We start from the raw sequence: 20,157 nt of genomic DNA on the forward strand, positions 1-20,157 counted from the left end.
CACCCCATTACAGGCAAACATGTCCTGGTAAATGCTGGCAGACATGTATAATGTTATTTTTAGAGCACATAAGCTTATATGCCTTATGAAAACCCATCAATTCCCTGGCTGCCAATTATATATTGGCTTTAGTACATTTGAGTTATGGTCTAGACTAGACACACGGTCATTTTTGTATTTACTTGGGTTTTTTCCTGCTTATTTTATTTTTATATTGGGTTTTTTTGTGCATTTTGTTTAGTTATTACTCTTTCTTTTCATTCTTAATTTGCTTTATTTTAGCAAATTAGCTGGAACGACTGACTGCATGCATGGTATCTGGACGTGTACCAATGCTAGCGTACATTAAATTTCCAATGGCATTTTGATAAGGAACACTTCTACTTTCCTCCATCTCTGCCTCTGAAGTTGGACACATAGGTTTAGATATCCTGACTTGTGTTTTCCATACTCTCCAGCTTGCAAAGGCTCTGCATTATCCTGCATTTACACGTGCTGTTGTGAAACAAACCTTTTATGAAACTGCATCTGCTTAAAAAATCAGTATTTGGATTACACACAGTTAAATCATAACAGTTATACACCAGATCATGTAGTGGGTACTGTGTGCAATATATAGTTGCATCGCATCGTTCCATAGTTATAGGATAGAGCTAGGACAACAATGTTTCATTCAGCGTGGTGTTGTCGGGGCAGAACTGAGAACACTTAGGGCAACATTTACTAAAGGTCGTTTTGTGGTCGTTTTAGAATTGATTTGAAATCAACTAAGGCCCTATTCAAAATTGGAGGTCCACATCGGACCTTTTCTGGAGATAAAGTATCGGGCACATGCCCGCTTTATCCCCGTATTCAATTTGGAGCCGGCGAAAACAGGATCCTGCGGAAAGGTAAGTATTGGGGAAAATAGGGAATTTTCGGGAATTCATCCTGGGGCCCCCCTAATGATGTCCAGACCTGAGGGATCACTGTGGTGTCAAAGCTGGATAATTGGCTGAGACAAGATCAGTTTAAAATTGGATCGCAGCGACGCCATCTTGCGACTGTCTGCAAGACCCCATCTTGGAAATGAGATTGCAAGACGCCATTTTGCGAATGGCCGCCAAAGCGCCATTTTAGATAAACTCACACTTTAGTACATGTCTCGATATTACTATTAGCATCATGCGATTGCATCTGTAACCATCGCCATAAGTTACGGTGATTCATCAAAAGCCCATTTCATGACTTTACGTAGTTTGGGTGCTCTGGATAAAGTGTGTATATTATTATAATTCCTCATAAGGATATATTTCAGAAATGGCTGTACAGTATGTCAAAATTGGATTGCATTAGCTAAACAGAGCAAATGGTCACGTGACAACTAGTCTGAGAAGACAAGCTTTATGGACATAACGTCTGCTCTCACTCCAGGTGGCCCTGCTCGAATACAGCAAGAGGGTCGTTTGTAGCACCTTACATTAGCAGGCTTCCTACAATAAAATACCTTCAAAGCCAAGAGTGTTATCTGAGGTTTGGGTCTTGTAGCTGTGCTAATTTGCATCTACACAGGCCCTGGGAGAACAAAGACCAGTATTTTGGAGCCTGAAAAGGGTGGGGGCTGCTGGAGCATGAGCAAGTCATGGAACTATAATGCTCAGCATTCCACACTGCTAGGTGTTCACTTCTAGGGATAGCTGAGAGCGAAGAAGTGCTCCCCATGTTGGTCTACGGTGGTCTCCCTCCACACAGATTCTCTAAGCTTTCAGATCAGCATTATCTCTGTGCTCTAATGAATTCACGTGCCTGTAGAGGCTCATGCTATAATTGCGTAATCATTGTGAGTTTAAACGAGATTTAAGTGCACCATTTCTCATACACACATTAATACGCACAATTGCGCTGTTAACTAGTCGCATATTAGCGAATGCATAAGACCCTGTATGAAAATGCTGAATATTAGCTCCATGCACACGCATCTGCCCCAAGTTAACTAGCGTCTTTACATCAAACCCCACATACTCACACATTACATATTCACATACAAAGTTCCATAAGCTTTAAGGTATAAGATTCGAGTATGCATATTTATTATCATTGCTAGGAAATAAAGTTTATTTCGTAACTAAGGTTTTATATGTGATAAGTAAGCCATGTTTGGTATTGTACTGATGCGTACTCTCTCAACAGTATTCTGGAAATATCGATGGAGAGATCGCAACATGCATTCTCAACTTATGGACCGCAGAGACTTCAAGCAACAAAATGTACATTATATGAACAACTGTTGTTAGAGGCCAACCTGTTAAATGCCTTGTAACATATGCCCTCTCCTTTAGGACCAATGGTATTAGCAACAAACTTCTCTATTGTGTTGTTTATTCTGGGGGGTTTAAATATGTGTGCTCTGACCCTGGGTTCCTAGTCTTCATGCTGAATGCAGATTGATGAGGGGTTTCTTGCTGATGCCTAACATCTGGACCAGAGAGCGCTGCGTATGTATAATTGTACTTGGGTCTATATAATCTATTTGCGCTAAGATTATATGAGGATCATAGCGTGTAACTGCTGTACTTTTACTTGAATAATACTTTGTGCTTTGGAACCACAGGTTCTAGGTCTGGAGTCTTTATGTACTGTATCACTGCATACGCAAATTACCGTCATCCTTAGAGGTTTATAGGCAGGATATTAGAAGGTATAGGCAGGGGTATATAGAGGTTCAAAGGCAGTATCTTTAGTTTGGGGCTCATCGTGAAGTCACTTACCCGCTCACACGGCACTTACGGTTATCAATTTCTCACCAAAGGGTGGAGTGGCCACATGCAGGGTTTACCTGCAACCGCTCGGTGCTTAGAGATCGCTACCCGTTTTTGTGTGATCCAGGGACGCCGACAAGAATCCAGGGACAAGAGAGGAAAAAGTTTGTTTTCCTTTTTTGATAGAACCCAACATTTAAAGGGGTGCCGCAGTATTGAACAAGCGGCTGAGTTGCAGTTTTGCACACAGTAAAGATGCACTTTTGTATACGCAGCTAAGGTTGTCATACGGTTGTGTGGTAGTCGCATTATTGTGTATGCGACTGGTCGCACAATAGCGTATACATACTTCCGGTCGTGCTGCCACGTGTTTAAACAAAGCCATTGAGGTTTTTGTTGGTAGGGGGTAACTTTTAAGGGCTAAGTGCTAGCCACTCGGTAAGCAGCTTATCGTTCTATACACAGTAGCAGGTGTACATGTTGTCTTTGTTGTAGAGAGGTGCGTGGAAGTAGCCGACTTAAACTTCCATAGGTGTGGAAGTTGCCTTCTTAAATCTTATCCGGGTGGGTGGAGTAGCCTTCTTCAAATCTTCACAGGTGTGTGGGCGCTGCCGTTAAATCGTCCACAGGTAAGTGAAAGTATCTTGACTGTCTTTCACCAGTTTAAATCTTTATTGAAAAACATAGGCGTTGTCTCAGAATGGGAGCCATGCAAACAATAGAGATGTTGAACATGATGTGCTGCTAATGGAAGCGCCGTTTGGATCAGCCCATCGTAATTATGCATACTAAGTATGGTACATGCAATAAGGTATTGTGATGTATGGTTTAAAATGACGATGAAGAGTGTTAGACCATTTCCCCGAATTGGTAGTTCTGATAAAGATGTATTAGATAATGTCCGGGATCACATCAGTCTGATGCGCTCCCGAGAGAAAAAGGTCAAATATTATGAATGTTTAAAGTTGTGGCAGCATGAAGGGGATGCGTGGTTTAAAAATGCGCAAACAACGCAAACTAGCGTTGTGAGCGCATTGCCAGAGAATACATCCGCGATGCTGAATTGCAATGCGGGCGAGCCGCAAAATGGTGCGCACGTGCAGCAAGGTAGCATTGTGGAAGGTATTGCCAGCAGTTCACGCGCACCACCCCCACCTTATGTGGATGGAGGTGCAAGTACAGTTATCAAAAATACCTATAAAAATGTAACAAGCAATTTGTACCCTCTCTTAAGCAACTATATAGAAAATGTTCATGATGTGGATGATGAGCCTATTGTAATGTCTGCCATTTCCCATGCTGTACAGATGATAGATGCTGCATCACAACAATCACGAGTGGTGCCGCCATCTCCATCGGTAACAGCAAGGGAAGTGCTAACACCCTCTGCACCCGTAGAGGAAGTTGTTAATACCATATGTAGCAGCAACAGATTAAACCCCCAGCCATGTAACAAGGTCAAAGCTAGCAGCGCTACTGGTCTGCATCCCATTCGGACAATAACTGTTCCGAATGGAAATGCAGATGCGAACGGTGTAGTGCCCACGAGGGAAGTGGTAATGCATTGTCCTTGGACAAGAGCAGAACTAAATTCCATCATAAATGATTTCCCCGATCCCAAAAAGGAACTAGCCAAATGTCAGAGATTTTTGAGGAATTTGGGTAGTTCTCATGAGCCAACTAATAAAGACTGGCGTGTGGTGTTAAGGGCCTGTCTGCCACGCAATACCGACATGACAAAATTTGTCACGGATTGTGTATTGGATGGTGACGTTCCCTTAACAGACCAAGTAAACCAAGATAATATTACCCGGGTTCAGACCTCACAGCCTGGCTGGAGGGGAGTCACAATAGATACCCTCATAGAATCTGCCATAGAACATGATAAAAACATCTCAAAGAAGAGAGAGACCCAGAGTGAAAAACTAATGTCTGTCAGTATCCAAGCTCTGGAAGGAAAGACTGTAACATCACAGCCAGTAGACACACCTGCACTATACACACACTTGCACCTGAACAGTTACATGTCCTCACCAATCCCACACCACAGCAAACACATACTTACCCCACATATCATACACAACCACAGGTCCCATGCTACCCACAAACTTCATACCTCCCACTATACCCTTATCCTCCATATTCCTACCCATATCCACCATCTTTCCCTCTTGCTCAACTCCCACAACAATCCTTTCATCCACCCCGTTCAGAAAAGATGTTTTAACTGTCACCAAGTGGGACACATAAGTAAGTACTGCAAAGTGAAGAACACCACACATGAACACGGGTTTCCCATGGGTTCATAGGCAACCCCACTATCTTCTCCCAGGCCTTATATGACTGTTTACAATCTTTTCAACCTGCCAATGGATCTGTTCTAATGTAAAATGTGGACGATTTATTAATGTATTTAGGTCATGTTTAAATAATATTTAACTGTTGTGCTTTATCTCTCACACACAGGACACAAGGTTGCTAAGGATAAATGGCAGCCATGCCAGGCTAAGGTCAAATACTCGGAATACTATCCAACCCAGGGGCCCAGGCATTATTTAGAGCAGTAGCCATTAATAACAAGATTTAATTGCAGGAACCTGTATGCAGATACTAATTCCCTAGAATTATTCAAAGTGATAGGGGGACTCATTTTACAGGTGACGTTTCCCAGAACATGTGTAAGGTAATGGGTAATAAAACCAAGATCGTTCCAGACTGTCATTTCTTTTATCTGTCCCCCCTTTGAGATATGAAGATGAATAAGAATAACAGAAATTGAAAGTGTTATTAACTAACATGTCTAATGCAAACTGTCATGATGTCAAACCTGGGGAATTTGTTATGATCCGAATTTTTTTAGCTTAGGTCGTTTGACTGATTGGTGGAAAGGTCTGTATCTGACGATTGTTGTCAAAGTACCACATCCTCAAAGGGTGGCCGGGGAAGATACGTGGGTCCATTCCACTCACTATAGGGAGGTTAACCAACCGGTGGAGATACAAGGTGGAGACGAGGCCGATAACGTGGAACTGTCAATTGCGAGCTTGTGCCGGAAGGATTAAAAAGGTGATGGTGAGATACCTGAGCTAAAGAAATGTGTAGATCAGTGCTCCCAGCAATGGAGTGGTCTGCTGTGGTCATCCTAGTTCTTTCTTCCAGAGTTTTTGTCATGATGATCTGTTTGGGGATACCCAGTTTCTGTGATGGAGGACTGGGAGAGGAGATGGGAGCTGATGGCAGCGCTGATGGAATGGAGTCAGAAGGAGTGCAATGCCAATCAGGGGAGTGTCTGACCAATCTTAGTACTGTTATTGTTAAGAGAGCTGTTATTCCGGATACACAGGGATGGTGTGGAGGTTTATCGTCTGAAGATTCCTGTATGTGTGAGCTTTGTGGGTCCCTAGTTGATGAGAATTGTATCCAGCGGTGCCAGCCTAAATATAACCTGTACTGGGGTGGGTATCCTTTAGAGGATTATCATAGCATGGTAGGCAAAGTGTTAAATCAAACTGATTGCTGGGTGTGTTCACACGTGCCACAGGGACAGCATAATGTAGGGTTGGTGCCATTTCTGCTGAATACCATGGAAATTTTAGAATTACAAAAAGTGAAAACATTGGATGGAAAATTCCTCTCATCCAAACCACCTCACTTCAAACTCTACCAATTCCAAGTAGATAGATCACTTTTGTGTTTAAACATAACCAACCCCAATAAACCCGGGAGTTGGGAAGTGACAGGGAATAATCAGACGATGACCTTCTCACAAAGAGCTGATAATGAGTCCATAAACCATGATCTGTTATGCTCAATTAAATCTAGTGGGAGACATTTTAGGTACCGGTATGCATTGAGTTCCACCAAAGAAATTATTGGTAAGGTGCCAGATGGTTATTGTGCTAAATTAATACAGCCAGAGACTTGACTTGCATGTACCAGATGGAAGACCCAGAAATAGGATTATTTGCAAGGGAAATGTGCTTAATGATAATGATGCATACCATTCCTTATGTTCTCCCTGATAATGTATATTTTATATGTGGAAGAAAAGCGTATAAGTGGCTCTCCCCGAGTTCTGAAGGTTTGTGTTACCTGGGAAGAGTAGTCCCAGAAGTTATGACCCTCACACATGTTGAAATGCTTGGTATACATAAAAATACACCGTCACCATATCTTCACACACAATATGAACACAGAGGAAAATGAAATATGATACCTGGTGATGTGCACAAAGCCACTCAGTTAACTGGCTTTGAAGTTCTAGTCACATTGGATCCCACCAGGATCGCTCGGGGTACATTAAACTTTAGATATATTCAGGAACTTGCTAAATTGATAGACAATATCACCGAGATGTACGATGACACATTCAGGTATACAGGGAGATAATTGCAAGCGTACAAGAAAGAACTGGTGCAACACAGGCTAGTGTTAAATTATTTAACTGCTGTTATTGGAGGGTATTGTGTAATGTTGGCAACCCAATTTGGAGTAAAATGTTGCACCTATGTCACCAATGATACCAGTGACCCTAAGGAAGTGGTAGACCGGAAGATGGATGAAATTCTGCAGCTAAAATGGGAATTTCGTAAGAACCATAATGCTTCAGTGGCTGAAGTAGGGGAGAAGATAGAAGGATGGGTTTCATGGCTGAACACAGTGAAATGGTTCTCAGGTCTAGGGGAATGGGTCCAGGAAGTGATCGCCAGCATCGGCAAATTCTTAATCCTTATACTGATTGTCATCTTAATAATTGGCATATGTGTACAGTGTGTTCCTATTGTGTTGAAGTGTGGAAAATGTAAAAATAGAGTAAAATGAAAGAACAAAATTATGATGGTGGTCAGTATGAATACCGAGGTAAATACAGAACTGCATTACAACCCTGAACTAGGAAATACCATCATTTAATGTATTATAATTAGACATGCATAGAATGTATTATTGAAATGTTATTTTAAAACACCTCAGATAATGTAAAGTCTCAAATTTCCCCTTCAAGACTGCCTTTATAGGACTGGTGTATCCCCACACCTTTCACATGATCTTCCAAGATCCATGGTGTGCGTATAATAGTAGTTTTATGTCCCCACTCAGAGACACATTATTGATGGATTAAGAACCACCTTGTGCCATCCCATAATAACACTAAATAGTATATAAATGTAAGCCTAAATTATATTTTAAAATCAGATTGTGAATGCATGTTGTTCGCTATCAAAGGGTGGACTGTCAAAGCTGGATAATTGGCTGAGACAAGATCAGTGTAAAATTGGATCGCAGCGACGCCATCTTGCGACTGGCCACAAGACGCCATCTTGGAAATGAGATTGCAAGACGCCATTTTGCGAATGGCCGCCAAAGAGCCATTTTAGATAAACTCACACTTTAGTACATGTGGCGATATTACTATTAACATCATGTGATTGCATCTGTGACCATCGCCATAAGTTACAGCGATTCATCAAAAGCCCATTTCATGACTTTACATAGTTTGGGTGCTCTGGATAAAGTGTGTATATAATTATAATTCCCCTAAAGGATATATTTCAGAAATGGCTGTACAGTATGTCAAAATTGGATTGCATTAGCTAAACAGAGCAAATGGCCACGTGACAACTAGCCGGTGAAGACAAGCTTCATGGACATAACGTTTGCTCTCTCTCCAGGTGGCCCTGCTCGAATACAGCAAGAGGGTCGTTTGTAGCACCTTACATCAGCAGGCTTCCTACAATAAAATACCTTCAAAGCCAAGAGTGTTATCTGAGGTTTGGGTCTTGTAGCTGTGCTAATTTGCATCTACACAGGCCCTGGGAGAACAGTATTTTGGAGCCTGAAAAGGGTGGGGGCTGCTGGGGCATGAGCAAGTCATGGAACTATAATGCTAAGCATTCCACACTGCTAGGTGTTCACTTCTAGGGATAGCTGAGAGCGAAGAAGTGCTCCTCATGCTGGTCTATGGTGGTCTCCCTCCACACAGATTCTCTAAGACTTCAGATCAGCGTTATCTCTGTGCTCTAATGAATTCACGTGCCTGTAGAGGCTCATGCTATAATTGCACAATCACTGTGAGTTTAAGTGAGATTTAAGTGTACCATTTCTCATACACACGCACAATTGCGCTGTTAACTAGTCGCATATTAGCGAATGCATAAGACCCTGTATGAAAATGCTGAATATTAGCTCCATGCACACGCATCTGCCCCAAGTTAACTAGCGTCTTTGCATCAAACCCCACATACTCACACATTACATATTCACATACAAGGTTCCATAAGCTTTAAGGTATAAGATTCGAGTATGCACATTTATTATCATTGCTAGGAAATAAAGGTTATTTCGTAACTAAGGTTTTATACGTGATAAGTAAGCCATGTTTGATATTGTACTGATGCGTACTCTCTCAACAGTATTCCGGTAATATCGATGGAGAGATTGCAACATGCATTCTCAACTTATGGACCACAGAGACTTCAAGCAACAAAATGTACATTATATGAACAACTGTTAGGATTTGCATGAGGTGGGAAACCAGAGACCACCAGTTGTTAGAGGCTGGATTGTGTCTATTTGAACCAACCTGTTAAATGCCTTGTAACATATGCCCTCTCCTTTAGGACCAATGGTATTAGCAACAAACTTCTCTATTGTGTTGTTTATTCCTGGGCGGTATAAATATGCGTGCTCTGACCCTGGGTTCCTAGTCTTCATGCTGAATGCAGATTGATGAGGGGTTTCTTGCTGATGCCTAACATCTGGACCAGAGAGCGCTGCGTATGTATAATTGTACTTGGGTCTGTATAATCTCTTTGCGCTAAGATTATATGAGGATCATAGCGTGTAACTGCTGTACTTTTACTTGAATGATACTTTTTGCTTTGGAACCACAGGTTCTAGGTCTGGAGTCTTTATTTACTGTATGACTGCATACGCAAATTAGCGTCATCCTTAGAGGTTTATAGGCAGGATATTAGGAGGTATAGGCAGGGGTATATAGAGGTTCAAAGGCAGTATCGTTAGTGGGTACCCCCGTTTAGCACTGCAGAATGTGTTCTGCATTTTTAAATAGCCGCGGCAGGTGTATTTTTCCCGACATTGAAGAAGTGATGAAGAAGAGCACTTAGATTTTTTTTTTTTCATTTTTAAAAGTGTTCCCATCAAATTTGGGGTACATGAAAATGGGTACTAGCATATTTTTAAATCCCGAAAATTATTTTTTTAAAATTCTGCAAAAATGCACCTGCCGCTAATAGCCTATTCTAGAAAATAAAAAAGGTAACTCAAGCGCTCCTATGAACAAAAAAATGCTGTAAAATAGGTGTTTTATGAATGGGACATTCTGAACATACATCAGAGTAATCAGCCTCACTTGTTAAACTTGATTTACCTTCTCTGATATTTTTTAATTCACATCTCTCTCGTATCACTTCTCTTTTATCTCTATTAAACTTTTGCTGTTTCCTTATAATCAGATCTTTTTCCTTTTTAACAATATTAAATTCCATTTTACTTTCCAGTTCTTTACATTCTGGTGATTTTCTAAAAGGTTCAATTAAAGAAGTCCTCTAAAGAATCTCATTTTCTATACATGCTAATTCAGCCTTCCTCTCTTTGATTATTAAATTCATCAATGAGAGGGAACAGGTTTTTAAAATATTTTCCCATTCCTCATTGAAATCAATATTGGAGGATCTGAAAGCACAAGGTTTCTTTATTTGTAACTCTTTCGGGATAAGTTGTTCTGTCATATATCTCTCTAGGGTCACTGCTTCCCACCAAATCTTACTCTCTTTAATGAGAACCTTTTCTAATTTTTCCATAATACTTTCAAGATCATCATCATTCAATAGTGTAGAATCGTTACTACTAGTGTTCTGATCAATAGTTGACTTCACAATCATTTGCCTCTTCTCTCTGTACCCCAACATGGTCTGCAGAATTAAATGGGTATTGGCAATTTTTAAACAAAATAAGGTAAATCTTGCGCTCCTATGAACAAAAAATGCTGCACAGTACAAAATACAGTCCCCACTGTATATACACAAATCACAAGAAAAATACACAAACCAAGCTCAATATTTTTTGGGGTACTTATCGATCTATAAATATCCACAAAACACAGTAACAGCTGTCATATAGTCCACACGTATCCTGAGTTTTCCCTCTGAGGCTGGTTCTTTTTGATATGTTCCTCCAAGAGAAGAAAATATACACCATTCAGTGAATGCCCAATAATTCAAGTGGAATCATATATCCCTACTTACATCTAGGATAAGGGTGTCCGTCTTCCCTCTTATATAGCCCAATGGATTCTCCTGCATAAACGGTGCTTCCCTGGCCGTTTGAACCTCAAAGAAATTTATACAGAGGGAAATACCATAGTGTAATACCATCAATACTTTATTGATAAATATATAAAAAACACATAAGAATGCCTCCGTACCAGAATGGGCCTTCAGACCAAGGCAGGGTGTAAAAACATATATAGTGGTCCTATAATCCGGATAAGGAACACCTCAATGTGATACCTCTTTCTCCCTGTCCTACTGCCCAGACTTCCACGATTCTCCCCCGGCAGGTTTCCTTTGTCAAAGTGTGACTAGTGAGCACTATTTGGGCTTTAAATAGCCCTACTTCCAACCACACCTCTTAATTAGTGGGTGTTACTTAATACCCATCCACATGGCCACAACCACGTGGATTGCGACTTCCGATGCGGCGGGTCCTCCAACCGGAAGTGTCCTGCTGTCTGGGGGGCCTCCTATATCTAACTTGGCCTTTCCAACATCTCCTGATCGCACACCAGAAGTGACCTTCTACATGTGCGCGTCAGACTTCCGGCGCAGCGAGTCCTTATGCTGAAAATTCCCCATTGTTAAAGGGGTTCTCACCTAATTGCACACCGGAAGTGACCTTCTACACGTGCGCTTCTAACTACATAACTACATACATCAAATAGTGTCTTATGACACTATTTGATGTGTGTTCAGAATGTCCCATTCATAAAACACCTATTTTACCAAAAAGAGTGGGGAAACTGAGATACCAGTCACCATGGAGGGAAGATCACATGCATAGGAATAATCAAGAAACTGGTAGATTTAATAGAAGGAAACCCACGTATAGACGAAGAAACTATGAGAATTCTTATACCTACGCTAATAGGTTTAAAAATCCAGGGAAAGAAAGATACTGGAATAGAAGGGATAACGACTCCTACAGATGGAGGTTTCATTCTAAAACGTATTATGATGATTTCCCTGTAAAAAACAGATTTGAACCATTAGAAAGAGAGTTTTTTTGGAGAGGGAACCGAACAAAAGGAAGAAAATATAATAGTAAAACAGTTCAAACACACACATAGGGGTAAAATGGGAAAAGGCATGAGTAAACATAAAACAAGTATAAAAATAAAAGTCACTAAAGATTGTGGCACTAGAATTTTCAATCTCAGTACATATGTGCTAACAAAGAGTGAGGAAGCTGTGTTGAGTACAGGTTTGAAATATGCACCGGGTTAATAAATTAAATAAATTTGAAACATACCTTGATATCCAAAAATTTATAAGAAAAGTCAGCTTGAAAAAATATTTTGTGGGTAAAGAGAACACATATAAACATGAGGAGAAAGGAGTATTCAAACCAAAATCCACTTTCAACCTGGTTTTTAATAGAGGATGTTTCGTTAATAGCTTTAATAATATTGTTTGCTCTGAAATTGAAAAGATCCCATTACAAAAAACCACTAAACATAATTTAAGTAAGGAAGAATTTGAGGCAATGATAAAACTAGAAAAGAACCGTAATATTATTATAAAACCTGCCAATAAAGGCGGAGGTGTAGTTATAATGCATATGGAGAAATATGAAAAATAGGTTCAAAGACAACTCAATGATAAAGACACCTATACTCTTCTGAGTGGTAACCCAAGTGAAAAAATAGAAAAAGTTTATTTCCAGATGTTGGAAAAGTATGAAAAGAAAGGTACCATCTCGGCAACAGTAAAGGAATATTTAATAAAAAAGGAACCGGTATTCCCGGTGATTTATATCTTTCAGAAAATCCATAAAGACATCAATAATCCACCGGGATGTCCCATTATTGCTGGGACGGACTCTATCACCTCTAACCTGTCACATTATGTGGATTTCTTTCTTCAACCTAAAGTGTGTGAACTAAGGCCCTGATTCAGAGCCGTTCGTTAACAGCAGTACGCTCGTTGCGTTCCGATGTTGAGTAACCGCGCATGCGTCGGTGTTACACTGCGCATGTGCGTACGGCAGATTGCGAGGTTTTTTTGTCTCGTTCGTCAAATAGCGTACAGGAAGTGGCATGTCAAATGTGATTGACAGAACAGGCCGTTTTTGGGCGTTGACGGGGGTGGAGATGGAAAAACGCAGGCGTGGCGAGGCGTTTTTTGGGCGTACATACATTAACAAATGCGAACGTCAAATGTGTTCGTACCAACTCATACGTCACTGGATGATCCTCTTTCCCTTCAAAATGCTCGCACAGCTTAGGGGCTGGATAACTCGACCACAGTGGCGATGGCCTTCTCCTCCGTCCCGGCACTCCACGATGTAGCATCGATTAATCACGGCTTGTCAGAAACTCAATTAGTGTTGGATTGAAAAATGGCTTGGTATGTGTTTGGAAAACAGTTTTTTTGGATAGCACAAAACCGAACGCAGGTGGAAATCATAGCTGCTAATGTCTGGATTACACAATCAATTAGCGTACATTTGTGGGGGTGTATTTTGGCCGCAATGTGTTCGTTTTTGGACTATTGTAACAATAATGTCATCATGTTTAGGTTTGGTCCCTCATTTTGTGTTTGCAAGGTGATTTTTCCTCCTTAGGTAATGTTTTAAACGTTCCTTAACGAGCCCTTTTTTTCAATGTGTAATTTTTTAATTTGAACGTTGTTGGCTTGTGTGCCCGGATTAAATGTAACCCATTTTTACAATAATGTCAGAATACAAAGTCGTACATTTTTGGTAAATTTATTGGTATCCCTCCAAAAAAAATACACATATTTAACTCAAACATTTTTGCCAGTGTTCATTCCACAATATTTATTAATTGTGCAAACAATATTTTTTGGGTAAACGAAAAATCTTAAATTAAAAACAATTCACAAGAAAGGAGAGGGAAGTTTTGGCCAGAAAGGAATATGAGGCAAGCACAGAAGGAGTGTGGGAAAAGTAGCCAATGGTGTCACCGTTTTTTCGGCCATTTGGCAGGGGGAGGGAGGGCGCCAGACCGGGTCCGGGATGTCATCGGGCTGGCCTGTCCAGAGGCAGATGTTGTGGCCTCTGGACTAGGCACAGGGCTAGGCACATTTGGAGGATTGGCTGATGTTGTGCCAGAGGTGGAGGATCCTGATGTTCTGGCAGGAAGGGAGGTCGGCTCCACCATGTGCTGGCGAACGAGCTGCTCCAGGGCAGTGACGATGCGGATGTTGGCCCTGGTATTTTCCGCCAGGGCCTGACCAATGGTCACGTTGGCCGCTGCACTTTGCTCCACGGCCTCAGCCACCCGTACCAGACTGGCGTCCATCCTCTGCAGAATCTCCGTATGGAAATCCGATTTAAAATTGAGTTCTGTGAGGAGGGACACTGCCTGCGAGGGGGATTGCCCTGGAATGGCTTCTGCAGGGTCCTCAGCCGGATGTACTGGTTCCTCCCCTGCAGAGCCAGCAGAAATTCTGCGGCCAAGGCTCCCCTCTGGAGCAGACTCATCCGCCTGTGTCTCTGTTGGAAAAATGAGAAAAGACTCACATTAGAATCTACATATTGGCACAATAACATTTCACAGTTGGTGACATCACCGCAAAGTCTGGCATGTCCGTATCCATGTTGGACACGCCAAACACCTCCACAGGCTGCACACACCCCTGTGCCAGCTCTTCTAAATCAGTCAACTCCAATGACACAGGGGTGGGACCCCCACCTGTCCCCCTTGCATGCCTAGCCCTGTCTGCCAGTTTTTGCTTCAGGCGATATTCGAAGTCGGCCCATCTGTGGGATGAAATTGGAGCCATTTTTTTTTTTTTTTTTTGGTTTTTGGTTTTAGGGTGGTCATGTGTTTACTTACCGCCGTTTGACATCCCGGGCTAGACGGACATAATCACCCACCCTATTGACATCCACGGCTACCTCTTCCCACATTCTCCACTTCTGGCTAGCACTCATATTTCTGTCTGCCTGTGGCATGATGTCCACACATTTCTGAATCAAAACCTCCATCTCCTTTCTTGTGAATTGTGGCTGCCTTTTCTTTTTGCCAGCTTTGCCCGGAATACTGGGCCCAGCAGCCTCTTCCATGTCATCCTCCTCACCTATGTGTGTAATTTTGGAGAATTGTCAACTTCACAACTTGGACAATATTATGTTTCAAATTAATCATTGAGTCAAAATGCATGAAATACTTACCGCCTGACTGTTGTCCATTGTTTCCCTGGTCTGTAGCCATGTGTGAGCTTCAAACTAGAAATACACCAGAATTGTGTTTTTGTCTCGTGACGTATTTATACATGCGTCCTTATTTTGCGGCCGCATCATTGATTGTGCGTTCCTATGATCCTTCCTTAATTTGTGCGGGAAACTAAACACTATTTATGGTTTGGGGCGTCTCGAATCGAGGTGGCGTTTATTGAATGTTGGAGATTACGTTGGTTGGAGTTGATTGTTGGCTGGTGTAGGAGATTGCGTTTGTTGAAGTTTTTTGGGGGGATTTATTCTTTTTTTGTTTTCCATTCGTTTTTTTTCCCTTTTAATTTTTTTGGTCGTTTCCAGTTTTGGTAAGTTTGGGGAAGTCTAACTTTGGGTCAGTTTGTCTCTCATTCTGGTGTCGATTTTTCTAATAAGTTTTTCCCGTCATTTCATCTCTCTTAGGTTTTATTTTGGCTCTGCCCCAAAGACATTTTGTTCCGGATTCTTATATATTATCTCTTGGTAAGTTCATTTGTTAAACTGTTTTGGAAATGTTCTTGTTTGTCTGTACGCAACTTTGGTTGGCCTTACACATGTAACGTTTGTTTTTGCAAAATCGAATTCTGTGTTTTTTTTTATTTATTTATGCGGCGTTGTTGTAACTTGTATTTGCGAACTTATTAGCGCATTTTTACTACTTACTATTGTGACTTGTATTTGCGAACTAATTAGCGCATTTTTACTACTTACTATTGTGACTTGTAATTGCGAACTAATTAGCGCATTTTTACTACTTACTATTGAGACTTGTATTTGCGAACTAATTAGCGCATTTTTACTACTTACTATTGTGACTTGTATTTGCAAACTAATTAGCGCATTTTTACTACTTACTATTGTGACTTGTAATTGCGAACTAATTAGCGCATTTTTACTACTTACTATTGAGACTTGTATTTGCAAACTAATTAGCGCATTTTTACTACTTACTATTGTGACTTGTAATTGCAAACTAATTAGCGCATTTTTACTACTTACTATTGAGACTTGTATTTGCGAACTAATTAGCGCATTTTTACTACTTACTATTGTGACTTGTATTTGCGAACTAATTAGCGCTTTGTGAAATGTTTATTCATCCCTTAAAATTGTTTTGTTTTTTTCGGGAGCATTGGTTGCTTACATTTGGCCTCAATTTGACGTAGTGTGCGCAACGTCGTTTTGCTCTTTGCCCAAATGTGTGTGTGTCCCCTTTTATGTTTTTTCTTGCTTACATTTTTGATAATGACATGGCCAGCATAAAATGATGTATATTTTTGATGTGATTATTTGCAGTTACAACATATCATGACAATACCCCAGCATGTAAGCATCAATGGATGGTATTTTCAAGCTAAGTAAAATTTATTTTTAATGGGTGTGGTAAAAAGCCTGACATTCCAATGTTGTCATTTCAGGTTGATATGGGTCGGATTGTTCTGGCCCTGCTCCCGGAAGCCGACCAACCTCAATCTCGTCCCAGGCGTAGGCATCGTAGGCATGCAAGGCCCCAGATATTTCAAACACGTGTCACCCTTTTTGGAATGTCAGATGATGAGGTTTTAAGATGATACCGTCTTCCTCCAAAAATCATCATAGACACTCTCTCATTAATAGAGAGTGATCTTGAGCGGCAAATTGACAGTCCGACAGCAATTCCACCACTTACGCAATTTATGGCGGTGTTACATTTCTGTGCCTCAGGATTGTTCCAAACAACGGTGGGAATAGTGGCGGGCATCTCACAATCCTCCTTTTCCCGGATCCTGAGGGCAGTGATGGAGGCACTTTTCAAGCACCTCCATCATTTTATTCAAATGCCTTTGGATATGGGTGCCCTTAGTGTGGCCAAGGCGAATTTTTACCAAATAGCTGGCTTCCCACACATCATAGGGGTTGTGGATGGTACTCACATACCACTTCAGCCTCCAGCATGGCTGGGGGCAATATTTAGAAACCGGAAACACTATCACTCCCTCAATGTAATGGTGGTATGTGATGCCTCCCTCCAGATCCTGTCCCTGAATGCAAAATTACCAGGAAGTGCACATGACTCCTTCGTCATCCGGCAATCAGGAATATGGCACAAATTAACCAACCTACAAGCTGGTGATGCGTGGCTTCTGGGTAAGTGTAGACCTTTAGTACATAACAATGTTAAGCTTCATACAGAGTGATCCTGATGTTGACTATTCTTTTTCACAGGAGACAGTGGCTACCCTTGCACGTCCTGGCTGCTCACTCCTTATTTGGCTCCCACACCAGGGCCACAGTGAGTATAATTCCGCACTTACAGCCACCAGGCAAGTGGTGCAGTGCTGTATCGGCCTTTTAAAAGGACGATTCAGATGCCTCCACCGCTCTGGTGGCGAACTCATGTATTTGCCGGATATGGTTTCGAAAATTGTGGTCCTGTGTGGGATATTTCACAACATCGCCATAAGGAGTGGTGTCCCAATGCAGCCAGAGGATGCCTTACCTGAGGATGGCCCCCCCGAGGTTGGTCGGAGGTCAGTATGTGGGAGGACCATACGCGATGATGTGGTGGCCAGATTTTTTAGGTAATTATTTGAAAAAAAACAGTGTTGATACCTAATGTGTTTGGTTTTGTTTGAGAAAATCTAATTTTTTGATAATTATTTTCTCCATCTTCCTGCTACCCTTACAAAACCTGTATGTGGACATTTTGGGGATATATTCTGGAACCCTTATTGCAACGCCATATTTGTGGAATCATGTTTGCATGGTCCTTCGTCAACCAGTTCTTGATTTTTTGTTTTGTGATGTGGTTTTTTTGGTATGTGTTGTATTTGAGATTATCACTGTGTGTTTTGTTTGTGAGTGACCACTTTGATTTTTCAGTTATGTTGATAATAAATGTTTTGAGAGTGAAATGTTGTACATTTTTTGTAACGTTACCAGCAAGTGTAACCAGGTTCACACACGTTACTTTTGACTAAGGGGTAATCCAGTACTGACGCCAGTTGAGATAAAATGTATTTTTTTTTCAGGGTCCAAACCAACACCCAAAGGAATCATGTACAATCATTTGGCTTCGTAATATTGGACTAAGCAGCTTGCACCCCAACTAGGAACCTGTAAAATGTAGTAATATCTAATTGTGACTACACCAAAAAAGGGAAATGAGATTGTTACTGTTAGGTGTTTCTTGTGGCTGTTTGACATAAAAATCCAACACACACTCTTAGTGTAAAAAATTTGAAATCCTTGCAGGAACAGTCTACTTATGTCAGGGTAAACAATATGTGCTTTCGAAAAAACGAATGAGCCAGAACGTAACTTCAAAAATAACAATTTATTAACATAATGGGCCAAAAATAAAAAAACTACTCCCTAAGGAGGACCGACATACGGTCCAGGACCACCAGCACCCCGATGATATTGGTGTGCATCTGGGCCACACAGGCGGATAAATCGGCCCGACGCCTCTGTTCCTCTGTGGGTGAGTAAAGTGTGGGGATTAATACAACAATAGTAAAACCACATTAAAAAAAAAACCAAAACCAAACTCCACAAAAAACATAAAAAAAAAACAGCATTAAAACTCATCAAACTAAAATGGTGTAGGGCAAAAATACAAGGCCTATGTACAAATTCCGACAGGTGTGCTATGTGTATGTTGAAAACAGCAGTAACAGGTAAAGGCAATCGCCAAAAACCCCAAAAGTTTAGCAAAAAAACCCCAAAAAAGGAAACACCCATGATTACATACAAACAGTTTGTGACGATAAAAAACCACAAAGAAAAACATACCAGAAGACCCAACGCCAGCTACGGAAGGCCCTCCATCATCCTCCTCGGAGGTGGGTCCATTCCCCAAAGATCGGGGCGGGGTAATGACCAACTCCATGGAGGGGGTCATTCTAAGAGGGGTGGTTGGAGGAGAGGGGGAATTGGGACGGAGGGGAAGGAGGCCAGAAAAATCAGGCTGAGGGTGTAGGAAGGCTGGGGAGGAGTGGGGAATAAGGGAAGGACTGGAGTTGGAGTGTTGGCTGGGGGTTGGGGAGAGTGGCCGTGATCGTCGTCTGGCCGGACACTGACGGCGTAGTCTTTGCTGGGCCCCTAAAAGATGGGAAACAAATTGTGGTTAGTTTCAACACAAATCCGCGCCCAAAAACAATTTCAAATGCAACCCAAAAAAAAACAAAAAAACAGATATGAGGAGAATGAATAAATATGAAATACAGGGAAAACATGGCCATGCAGATATGAGGAGAATGAATAAATATGAAATACAGGGAAAACATGGCCATGCAGATATGAGGAGAATGAATAAATATGAAATACAGGGAAAACATGGCCATGCAGATATGAGAATGAATAAATATGAAATACAGGGAAAACATGGCCATGCAGATATTAGGAGAATGAATAAATATGAAATACAGGGAAAACATGGCCATGCAGATATGAGGAGAATGAATAAATATGAAATACAGGGAAAACATGGCCATGCAGATATGAGGAGAATGAATAAATATGAAATACAGGGAAAACATGGCCATGCAGTTAGGGCCACAAAGACAAACATGAAAACCACAATCCATTAAACTTGCTTTCAGCGATCTGCATGCGAAAGCATGCCAGCAAGCGGGGCGTCCGCCGTTGCAGGTCCGACCACCTGCGCTCCAGCTGCCCGATATGGCGGCGTGAGCCGAAGGAGCGCAGGCGGGCCCGAACCTCCGCATATGCGGAACGCTTCTCGCAGTTGGTGATGGGTGGAGGCTGGCTGGTGATCCGCCTATCCATCACCTCCGTAAGCACCAGCAGCTCGCGCCTGGTGAATGCGGAGGCTCTCATGATGGCAATGGAGTTTTTCCTAAAAATCATTTTTGATAAAGTGTACCCAAATTTTATGATTGGCTAATGTATTTAGGAAATTAACAGGAGCAATTCTATTGGTTAGTGTATGAGTCATGTGTTC

At 41.5% G+C, this 20,157-nt stretch overlaps 1 protein-coding gene across 1 annotated transcript in view; it reads left to right on the forward strand.

Annotated features, from left to right (window-relative positions):
* The window catches only part of LOC148529242 (cadherin-related family member 4-like), a 153,434-nt gene that overhangs the window by 17,960 nt on the left and 115,317 nt on the right, over positions 1–20,157 (forward strand). The window lies entirely within an intron of this gene.

Source organism: Taudactylus pleione, unplaced genomic scaffold (assembly GCF_031769625.1).
Source record: "Taudactylus pleione unplaced genomic scaffold, aTauple2 ptg000086l, whole genome shotgun sequence".
Lineage (NCBI taxonomy): Eukaryota > Metazoa > Chordata > Amphibia > Anura > Myobatrachidae > Taudactylus > Taudactylus pleione.